Below are 9,636 nucleotides of genomic sequence, written 5' to 3' on the forward strand. Positions count from 1 at the left end.
GTGGTGATACAAAATATTGACCTTCAATTGCACAAACTCTTCTTTATTCCATGTTTATGTTCCCATTTCAGTAAATCACTCCACCTATTTCCCATTTTCCTAGAAACATATAAAGAATGAGACTTTTGTACAGGACTGTATTTATCGCTGGGTAAGCATCATGTTGGGGGCAACTTACCCTATAAAGAGAAGTCTAGACATGAAGCTGGAGTTTAAGTCTTAATCGGGCACATAAATTTGCACAGCAATATAACATTTGATATTTTGTTCCTCACCGACTGCCAGTAGAAGTGTTAGCAGCAGCACGCCTTTAATGCATACTTTGGGATGTGGCAACGTATCTGTATTTGGAGAGAACACCGTCTGCGGTATTTCACTTCAGCTTCGTCAGATCTGACCTCAAATATCCTGCGTTCTCTTTCATCACCAGCGTTTGCTGTGTCTGTCAGAAGTTTTCATTTTGAGGTTGAATGTAATGAGTCGTAAAAGACAGAAATGACTAAAAGATGAGTTGCTAACATCAACGGTAGTGGCAGTGATGAATAGTGAAAACAAGAGGAAAATTAAAAAGAAGTGTAAGTGGGAATGAATCAAGACGTGATTGAGCGACAAGAGGAAGTGAAAAGTGAGAGAATTGCGCCGTTTGATGGATGTTTAAGGATATGGGCTTTTGTCAGTGAGTGATTCGATGGAGCGGTGTGCTGTGGTCCCTGCTGGACTATTTGTGTTGATCTTTCCTTGTTCTCCTAGCTGATTGATGGTTCATATAGGTAGTGAGGCGGAGAAAAGATGTGGTCGGGCCCGGGTTAAACTCCACCCTGGGCTATCCCCCTGCTGTGTTCTCGCTTACTGTCTTTCTTTCTGCCTCATTCACTTTTGCTCCCTCTGTTCATAGTTTCTTTTCCCTCGTGCTTTCGTCTCTATTCTATCACATTTTGTTGCCGACTCCTTATTTCACCTTATTTCCACATTACCAACAGATTAGGAATGAGAAAGGGTGAAAAAACAGTTTAAACAAAGGTAAGAACTTGATGAGCTCCCTAAAACTTACAGTGAGCTTATTGGACTAAGTAAACAGGAAACACTTCCATTCCCATTTGCTGACCACTAATCAGCAGGTCTTGACAGTTTTTGTATGATCTCATCTGAACTCGACTGACCATGGTCACCATTCTCAGACCCAATAGCGTGCTCCCGTCTTCGTAGATCGGTGTGGTTTGGGTTTCAGTGTGAGTAGCAGCATCGGGCCCCCCAGAACAAACATGGCACGGTCCAAAATAAAGCCCCCGCAAGTTCTTCAGAGGCCTTGTGGAAAAGCCATAAAGTGGAGTTACAGCGGTCAGAATGGGGATGAGATATTTAATGGTTTACACAGCGAATGAGATAAATGTGACCTAATGAGTGGACGGACACATGTGTGCACGCAGCACGACTGCACACGCATTAGCATTGCTGTCCAAGTATACGTGACACGTGCTTCATCACGAATGGTTTCGTTTGTGTGACATTTTTTCCGTATTAAGGTCCTTGGGAAATGTTTGTAATCTTTCTGCATATTTTTGTTTTCTATTTTGAAACCTAACAGAAAAATCCACACCCATAAACAGAAACAGTAATGTGGGCTTTGCTTGGTCTACAGTCAGTCAGCAGGTGGTTAACCAGAAGGCCGTGAGGTGGTGATAGAGACAGCCAGAGACAATAAGCCCCTTTCTTTTTGTTCTGACCTCCTCTTTCCTCAGGGTCACCCTGCTTTGCTAAGACCACTTAACTTCCAGTTTCATACACACATATACCCAAATACACACACAGACAAAGACATACTTACACAAACACTCCACGCCACAATAATACACTCCGAAAGCAGTTTTCACTCTTGCTTACAGTAAGTCGGCTCTTTGTTAACACAAAAGTCTCCGAACAGAACAATTAAACTAGATGAAATATGACATATTCCACTCCTCTACTTACTCCTGTTTATAGGGGAGGTGTGTCTGTTTCATTTTTTAATCCCCCTCCAGCACATTTAAATGATCAAAATTCAACTTTTACTTTAGGGTTTATACTTTGCTCAAAACTCTTTAAGAGTTTTAAGGAAATTATATATTTTTTAACTGGTATAGTATACAGATGAAAGATGAAATAGAATAGTGGTCACTGTACGCTCCATAGTGCAGGTTACCTGGTACGAGGCAGCCTGTCGCCAGACAGCAGTTCTCTAAATGACTGCCATCACTCTCAGAACGACTGGCTAAGCTTTGTAAATAACTGCTGCCTAACTTACAAACAAAGACAAAGTACCAACCCTGACGTGTCTATTTGAGGTTATATATATAAATTTGCTGTTAAAACCCCGTCATGCAGGAACACTGGTACTATTTTCAAAAAAATTAATGGATTTCTATTTCAGATTTGGGAGCTTTTGCCTGGACTCTGAATATAAGTACTAAACATGAATTTCTGTTTCATGTACATTTCTGTGTATGTAGGTGGCAACAGGTTTCTGCTAGTCACAGTTAATTGCTTTAGCATCACAAACATAATTGCCAACTTGACTCCAGTTAATTGCAGACTGGTAGCAGACTGGTAGCAGTTTGTCTCTGTGTTAGTGATTTTTTTATGGTTATCTTGAGACACCAAAGTCACTGATAAGACGACTTCAAAGGCGATGAAATGCACGTCTGTTGTACATGGTTGCAATAACTGTGGTTATGTTTCAGCTGCCCCTGACTGTGGCATAGTGAGTTTGACAGACTTGATATAATTCTGTTGATTTTACAATATCATTTTTGGCTAAAAGGCTATTGACAACAATTTTTTCATCTCCATGACAACATACTTAGTTGTCATTGAATTAACTTGCATTCAGGTTTCATTATTACTTCAAAGTTTGGTATTTACTCAAGACTGTGACTGTGTGTGAGACACTCAGCTAATATTTACTCGTTGATCAAGTAGAAATCAAGCTTATTTCAGGCACCTACTGTAGGAACTGCAGACCAGCATTTATTTTCCACATGTTTGCCAGAGTGACTGCTTAGTGTTTGACAGGAAATGGATTCCCTTGAAACAGGATGTGGGAACTGGCATGCAGTGCTGGAAATGATCAGGAAAAATAATCAGAGGAGCAGCAAGTGTTAATGAGGAGGAACGCCTGCAGCAGCTCTTCCTCTACATGCGCACGTGTGTTGTGTATGTTTTGTGTGTCTTTGTTGGCAGGATGTAATGATGATGGATGGAGGGCAAAAGAGTGTTTGAGGCAGCGGCGTGCGATGAGAGTTTGTGCTGTGACCCTATATTTTTCAATGTCATGAAACCATCCACTGTTACAATATGAACATTAATGACTTTCATGCTTTGGTAGCAAACATTCACTGACAAAGGTCCTTTTGTCAGTGTGTGTGTGTGTGTGTCCTTGTCTTTTTTGGTCTTGTTTTACATCTGTGCTTTTCCATGTTCCCTTCGTAGCCTTTAGGCACACAGCTGTGTTGCCATGGTTTTATCAGCAGATGTTATGGTGTTCAATGAGACAGTGTCCCACTCTCCACCCTGCAGCCCCTGCTGTGAGCCAGTTTATATCCGCTTATTATCCCGAGTCAGCCCTGAGGTGATCTGTCCATTATACGAGTCCGGATCAGAGCTCTGACTGTTGCCTTAACTCAGCTTTCATGACACCCCTCGAATGACACAGCCTTTGCCCTAGGACAGGGAATTTCCCACGTTTCCGTAAAGATCAACTTCAGTCTTGTTATGTCTGGGATGACCAGCTCAGGTGGAGATGAAAACTTCTGTTTGCATGCATGCACTTGTTTATCTGTGTAGGCATATGTAGCTGCTTTCTGACCAAACATTTTTGGGTGTAGGTACCCATTAGGGAGGTGTGCTGGGAAGCACATGCCTCGCAGCATTTGTTCTTTTCTTATAGGAACTCGGAAGCAGTAAGCAGCTGGTAATGCAAGTCAGCTCATACTGGGTTCTGTTAGTTTCTTAAAATCATGTTTGACTCTGTTCATTCAAAAGTTTCCAGACACACAAAAAACAAGCCCCTGTCTCTTCCTGCCAGTGAGGGATACAGATTATTCATTTAAAACGGGTATTTGTTATTGGCAGATGAACCACAGCCGAGGGGTTGGAATTGGAAAAAGGAGGATCCCTACTTGTAACACCATTTATCAAATATTCAGTCCACACTTAAGTACAAAACAAAGTTATTGCAGTTAACTAAAACCAAAATAAAATTTAAACTAGTTGTAAAAAATGTTTTGGTTACCCTAAAGAAACTAACAGAAGCAATATTATGTACTTGAGAATAAAAAATAAAAAGTATATGTGAAATATTGACCTGGTGGGTGTTACCCTGCTCTATGACAGCTGGGACAGGCTCCACATGACTGTGAACTGAAAAAGTGTTATAAAATATATAAATGGATGTATTGATGGACGGATGGGTGGGAGATATCTTACATTTTAGTCTTTGATCATTTAGTCAAATCAGTTGTCAAAACAAGCACAGGGAAGCACTGCAGCATATATTTATTGAGACAGGATGTGAGTCAAAAGTGTTGTTTTTGTGTTCTCTATAAATTTGTCTTATATGCGAAACTGAAATGAGCGAATACACTCTAGTAAAACAAAATGTAATTTCATAATTAAAATGAAATAACGATGTAAAACTACAATAACGCTGGTCAGGACCAGTCACAATACATCACATCATGCAAAGTTCCTCTTGTGCTGAGGCAGTTCCTCCTCTATAGAAGGAAATACCCCAAAAAGGAGTCCTACGAACTCCGGTGGTCCTCGGTTTGAGCTGTATGGACATGGGAAAAAGTACCAAACACTATAAAAATGGTCTTTAAGTGCCTTCTGTGTGTAAATAAACAGTGTAGGGTCTAGAAGTCCAGGCTTGTTTACATTTTCTGTGTAAAGTTCTTCATACTTCCATCTGACAACGCCCCCCTATTCACACGCTCACACACTGAGCACGTCAACATGCACAATTAAAACAAAAAGCATCCTTTGGTCTTCAGGCGGCTACTCTTACAGTATTTGTAACCTCCCGACATCTATTGAAGGCTTCAGTTACATCAACATGAAACTATGGATCACTTGATGCCGCTCTGTATAAATAAAAGACATATAACCTGGTGCTTATATACCAGCGGTGTGAGTTACTGTTCTCTATATATCCTCGTGGGTTTTTTGTTCACCTCTCAGCAGTCTTTAATAATGCAGATATTAGTCAGCATGAAAACACCGACAGGCTGCTTAAATCCAGCTGTCTGCATTCATTCTCATTCCTTCTGCATCATATGTGTTGGTTTGTCTCGCTGCGTAAAGTACATCTCACCAAAGAGATGATAATAGGTAGCATGCGAGTGTAACCACGGTAACTTCTGACCCCACTTCCGCCAGTCCCTTTATTGTGGCGGGAATGAATCCTGTATAAGTTCCGGGTCAATCAGCTGCATGTCCCTGCTCCTCTGGCTGCTGTTGTCCCTGTGGTTGGCGTACTTGTCAGATCACGACAAATTTTGCACTACAGGCCAGTTGACAGCGTGCAATAACCCGGCCGATTCATTCATCTTTACACTACCTCACACTCGACTCAACGGTCAGGTTTTTTTTGTTCTCCCGCGATCAGCCCTGATCAGCGCGAGATGGCGAGCCACCCGACCACCGCTACGTTGCGGTAGGAATTGTGAACCTATGGACTGAATCACAAATTGTTGACACATGACCTATCACAGGTCCATGGAACTAAACTAAATCACATACTGGACCACACCTCATCCCACCTCCTTTTGGAACCTAATAAGCTGTTTTGTATTGTCAACATTATTTTTGTTTGTGATATATATGCATATGTTTTTGTTTCTTTTGTACATCCGTCTATACCCTTCTCATAACAAACATAATATATATATATATATTTGAGCTCTACTTTTGTTTCCTGTGTTTTATTCACACCCTCAGGCTCCATAGTCGAATCTTATTCTGATAGCTCATTGTCTATGAGGCTGCAGTCAGGCGCCCTGGTCCTTTAACCGCGTTACACAAGACTTTGGTGGTCTAGCATTGTCTTCAATATTTTAGTGATGAAATTCAGACTTGGGCTCATCAGTGGCTTGACAAACCTGAATTAGGCCATAAATTGAGATGATTAGTTTCACTGCACAGGCCTTTGAATAAATTAAATCTAATGGGTGCCGTGTGGTGTATTTATAAAGGCTAGAGATGCAGCCAGAGAAGTGAATAGCTGACACAGCTGTGTGTGGTGCACCACAGCAGGCCAAGAAGATCTTAGTTCAGGCATTAGATACATTTCATCAGACCCTTTCCTTGGGATTTAAGAGCTTTAATGGTGTGTTTTCAGTTCAAGTGACATTCAAACTTGTTTTAAGACACACACACACACACGCACGCACGCACACACACACACGCACGCACACACACACGCACGCACGCACGCACGCACGCACGCACGCACACACACACACGCACGCACACACACACACACACGCGCACACACACACACACACACACACACACACACACGAATGAATATAGCTGATGGTTTGGATATGAGCTTCTGTAAAGGTCATAGATTTTTAAAGACTGAGATTGGGACAATGGAAAACATGACGGATGTTTTTCTGATCAACCTAAGACTCTATTTGCAATATTGGACTCCCAAGTGTGTGAGTGAGAGTGCAAACGTTACTGCGCAAGTGTCGGTGTGTCCCCAGACCTCGGCTGTGGTCTTACAGGTTTTCACTCTCTCTGGTTCTGCTGTTTTGACTGTGGTCTGCTCATATAGTCCCTGTGTTGTTTATTGCGGCCCAGAGCCGACGATGGGCCCAATACCTTTGCAGATTTGCCTGCCAAAAAAACTTTTATGATGAAATGTGAGGCAGGGAAAAGGGAGGTGAGGACAAACAGTGAAACTGTTTTCTTTAAGCCTCTGTTTTACTCCGCTAACCAATTTCCAGAACCTACATTTGGCTGTCATTGCAAGCAAGAAGGAGGAATTTAATCAGAGTGTGTTTATGCGTTTGTGCGTGCTGTTTGCATATTTAATTACAGATGCAGTTTTGTGCCTTGAGATTTGTTGAATATACATATGTGTGCGCACGTTAGAGTAGTTACAAATTTGGGAATGAATTAATTTAAACAAAATCCGGGGTTTGCCAAGAATTAATAGTTTTGCAACCACAGAATGTTGAAAACATATCAAGATATTTTTTTTAAATTATGGGGTGCTGAGTGAGGGACTGGAAAGTTTAAGTGGGTTTTTTTGGAGGAAGGTGGGGTGATATAGATGTGTTTTTAATTCATCAACTCAGCAGAACTTCTCAGGGCAGTCTCCAGTGTTCCCTTTAGATTTGAACGAAGCCAGACTGGACAGCAGCGGCTTTTCTACTCCTCTCCCTGACCTTTCTCCTTTTCTGCTAAAGAAACGTCACGATTACAAAACAGGATATAGTCCCTGGTGTCCGCTCGTGTAGGTAGAATCAATACCGTGGTTGTCTTGGAGACAGCAGGAGTTCTGTGTTGCATGTCATCTCCCTCAAATCTGCACTGAAAGGCGCAAACCTGCAATGTTATGCTTGGGGAAATGTGGGTCTGTACCAAAGACAACCTGATTTGAAGACTTCAGGGATTTCTCACACTGACACATCACTCTGTCTCGCTGCAGGACCGTTGCCTTTAAATGGCAATAGGAAATCTCCTGGAGAGTGTGCAGCATGGTTGGAGGGATGGAGTGTTGAATGAGAGGTGGTAGCCACAGGGGAAGAGAGCGAGAGAGAGCGAGAGGTGTTTTTGAAAGATGACACAAGGAAGAAGGGCAGCAGAAGAAAAGGAACATTGGAGCGGAAATTGAGGGAGAAGAGAGAGGTTAATCACTGTGTGCAGTTAGCCGTCTATCATCTCAGCATGTGTGCCAGCTGATAAAGTCATACAGTATTTCCTGCTGTTGGAGTGGTAGCCAGTGAAACAGCAGTATGCCGGTGGTGTTAACATGCTCAGTCCAAATGCTGTGTCCACAACAGGCCGGACCCTATCCACCTTCATTCATTTATTACGTCCCTTGCTTTCACCCTTACTGTTATCTGTCCTTTCATTTGTCCCTCCGCATCTCATCATCCAACTCTCTCCCTGTTTTTCCATGTACTGTGTCTCGCAGCGCTGAGTGCTTTAAGAGGGTATTAGTCTGTGTAGCACTATCACAGCTTAGTGGGCCAGTGCAGGTGAGACAGCAGGGATTTCCTGTTAGGCCCCTTTGCTACATTCTTGCTAAATTGCTCCTTGCCAGGTGGAGATGGAGGGGAGGAGGTCTCTCGCTCTCTCACACACGCACATAAATGCAGTGGCAAACATGCACACACACACATAGTATGTGCATGTATACTGTACGTGCAAAGGATTGGTGATAACACCACTATTGTGCGCGCGTTTGTGTGTAAATGTGAATTTGGGAGGACAGAGCCGTTCTCAGTATTAGACTTTGGTTGTCTGCCAGAGGAGCAATATGAGATAAATACTTCGCCATCTTACACCTGGGGGTCCTGGCCTGCTTCTAATGGCACAGTGACAGGCCCCCTCTGTGTGTCTCTGGAGTGCATGGCGCACTCTCATTTTACACATGCAGGTACATAAACATATCTGCAGGGAGGAACTGTGCTCCAACACAGCTGTACTTTTCAATTGTGCCTTTAGTATATCTGCTTTTTTGCCATTGACGTTTTTCTTCTGATTGCTCTCATATTATTTGTTTTGTCTTGAATTCTTGTGGTTTTAAATTTCTCTCGGCATTTGCACAATTACAAAATAGCAGTCGTTCTAGTTCTAATCAGAAACCCTTGTGTGCCATTAATTTAATACACACAGTTTGTGCAACACTATTATTATACATCAGAATAATGATTTAGGTGTTACTGTTGCCTAAAGGGAAGTTAACTAACTGACTAAATCTTACCTCCAGTTGCTCCAACGCCCGTCCTCCCTTTATGAATCACAGTGAGTGCCTTGTGAAATACCTGGGAGATAAGTTTGAAAGCAAAAGAGTTTTTGCTTTAACTATTTTCACACTGCTCACGTTGTGTCCAAGTAATGACTGTTAACAAGCCTCATGTTACTTCCCTTCATCTATGTGTGTGTGTGTCCTCGTGAAGTCAAATGAAACACCCCTGAAATTATACATGGGAATAAAGTGAAATTGCAGAAGAACAAACAAGGAGTCGGTTGCGTATGTCAAGTCTAATAAGTAGTGCTGGAACGTGCACAGCTATCTCTCATCTCACTACACTTAGCCAGACACGTCGAACTTCTATGTGTGAGTGTGAAGCGTGTGAGCGGTCTGATCTATGGCAGCACCGGCCCAATCACACAACACTCTCAATAACAAACGACAGGACAGGCTCCTGGCTCTTTCTCTTTCACACACACTTTGCTTCAGTCCGCAGTGGTTCAAATCATGGACATTAGGTCAGAGTTGAACTTTTACTACTTCCAAACGTCAACAAGTAAATGTGAGAAATGTCATTTCTAGCGCTGAATAATAACATGTGGGCCACCTGACCGAGAACTGGGAAAAATCACGGTGTAACATTTCTTAATCTTTTTTTGCTTCCTCTT

General features: G+C 42.3%; 1 protein-coding gene across 20 annotated transcripts in view; it reads left to right on the top strand.

Moving 5' to 3' along the window:
- The window catches only part of LOC309696882 (ERC protein 2), a 162,488-nt gene that overhangs the window by 25,696 nt on the left and 127,156 nt on the right, over positions 1–9,636 (top strand). The window lies entirely within an intron of this gene.

Source organism: Aulonocara stuartgranti, assembly GCF_965226115.1.
Source record: "Aulonocara stuartgranti genome assembly, chromosome: 20".
NCBI lineage: Eukaryota > Metazoa > Chordata > Actinopteri > Cichliformes > Cichlidae > Aulonocara > Aulonocara stuartgranti.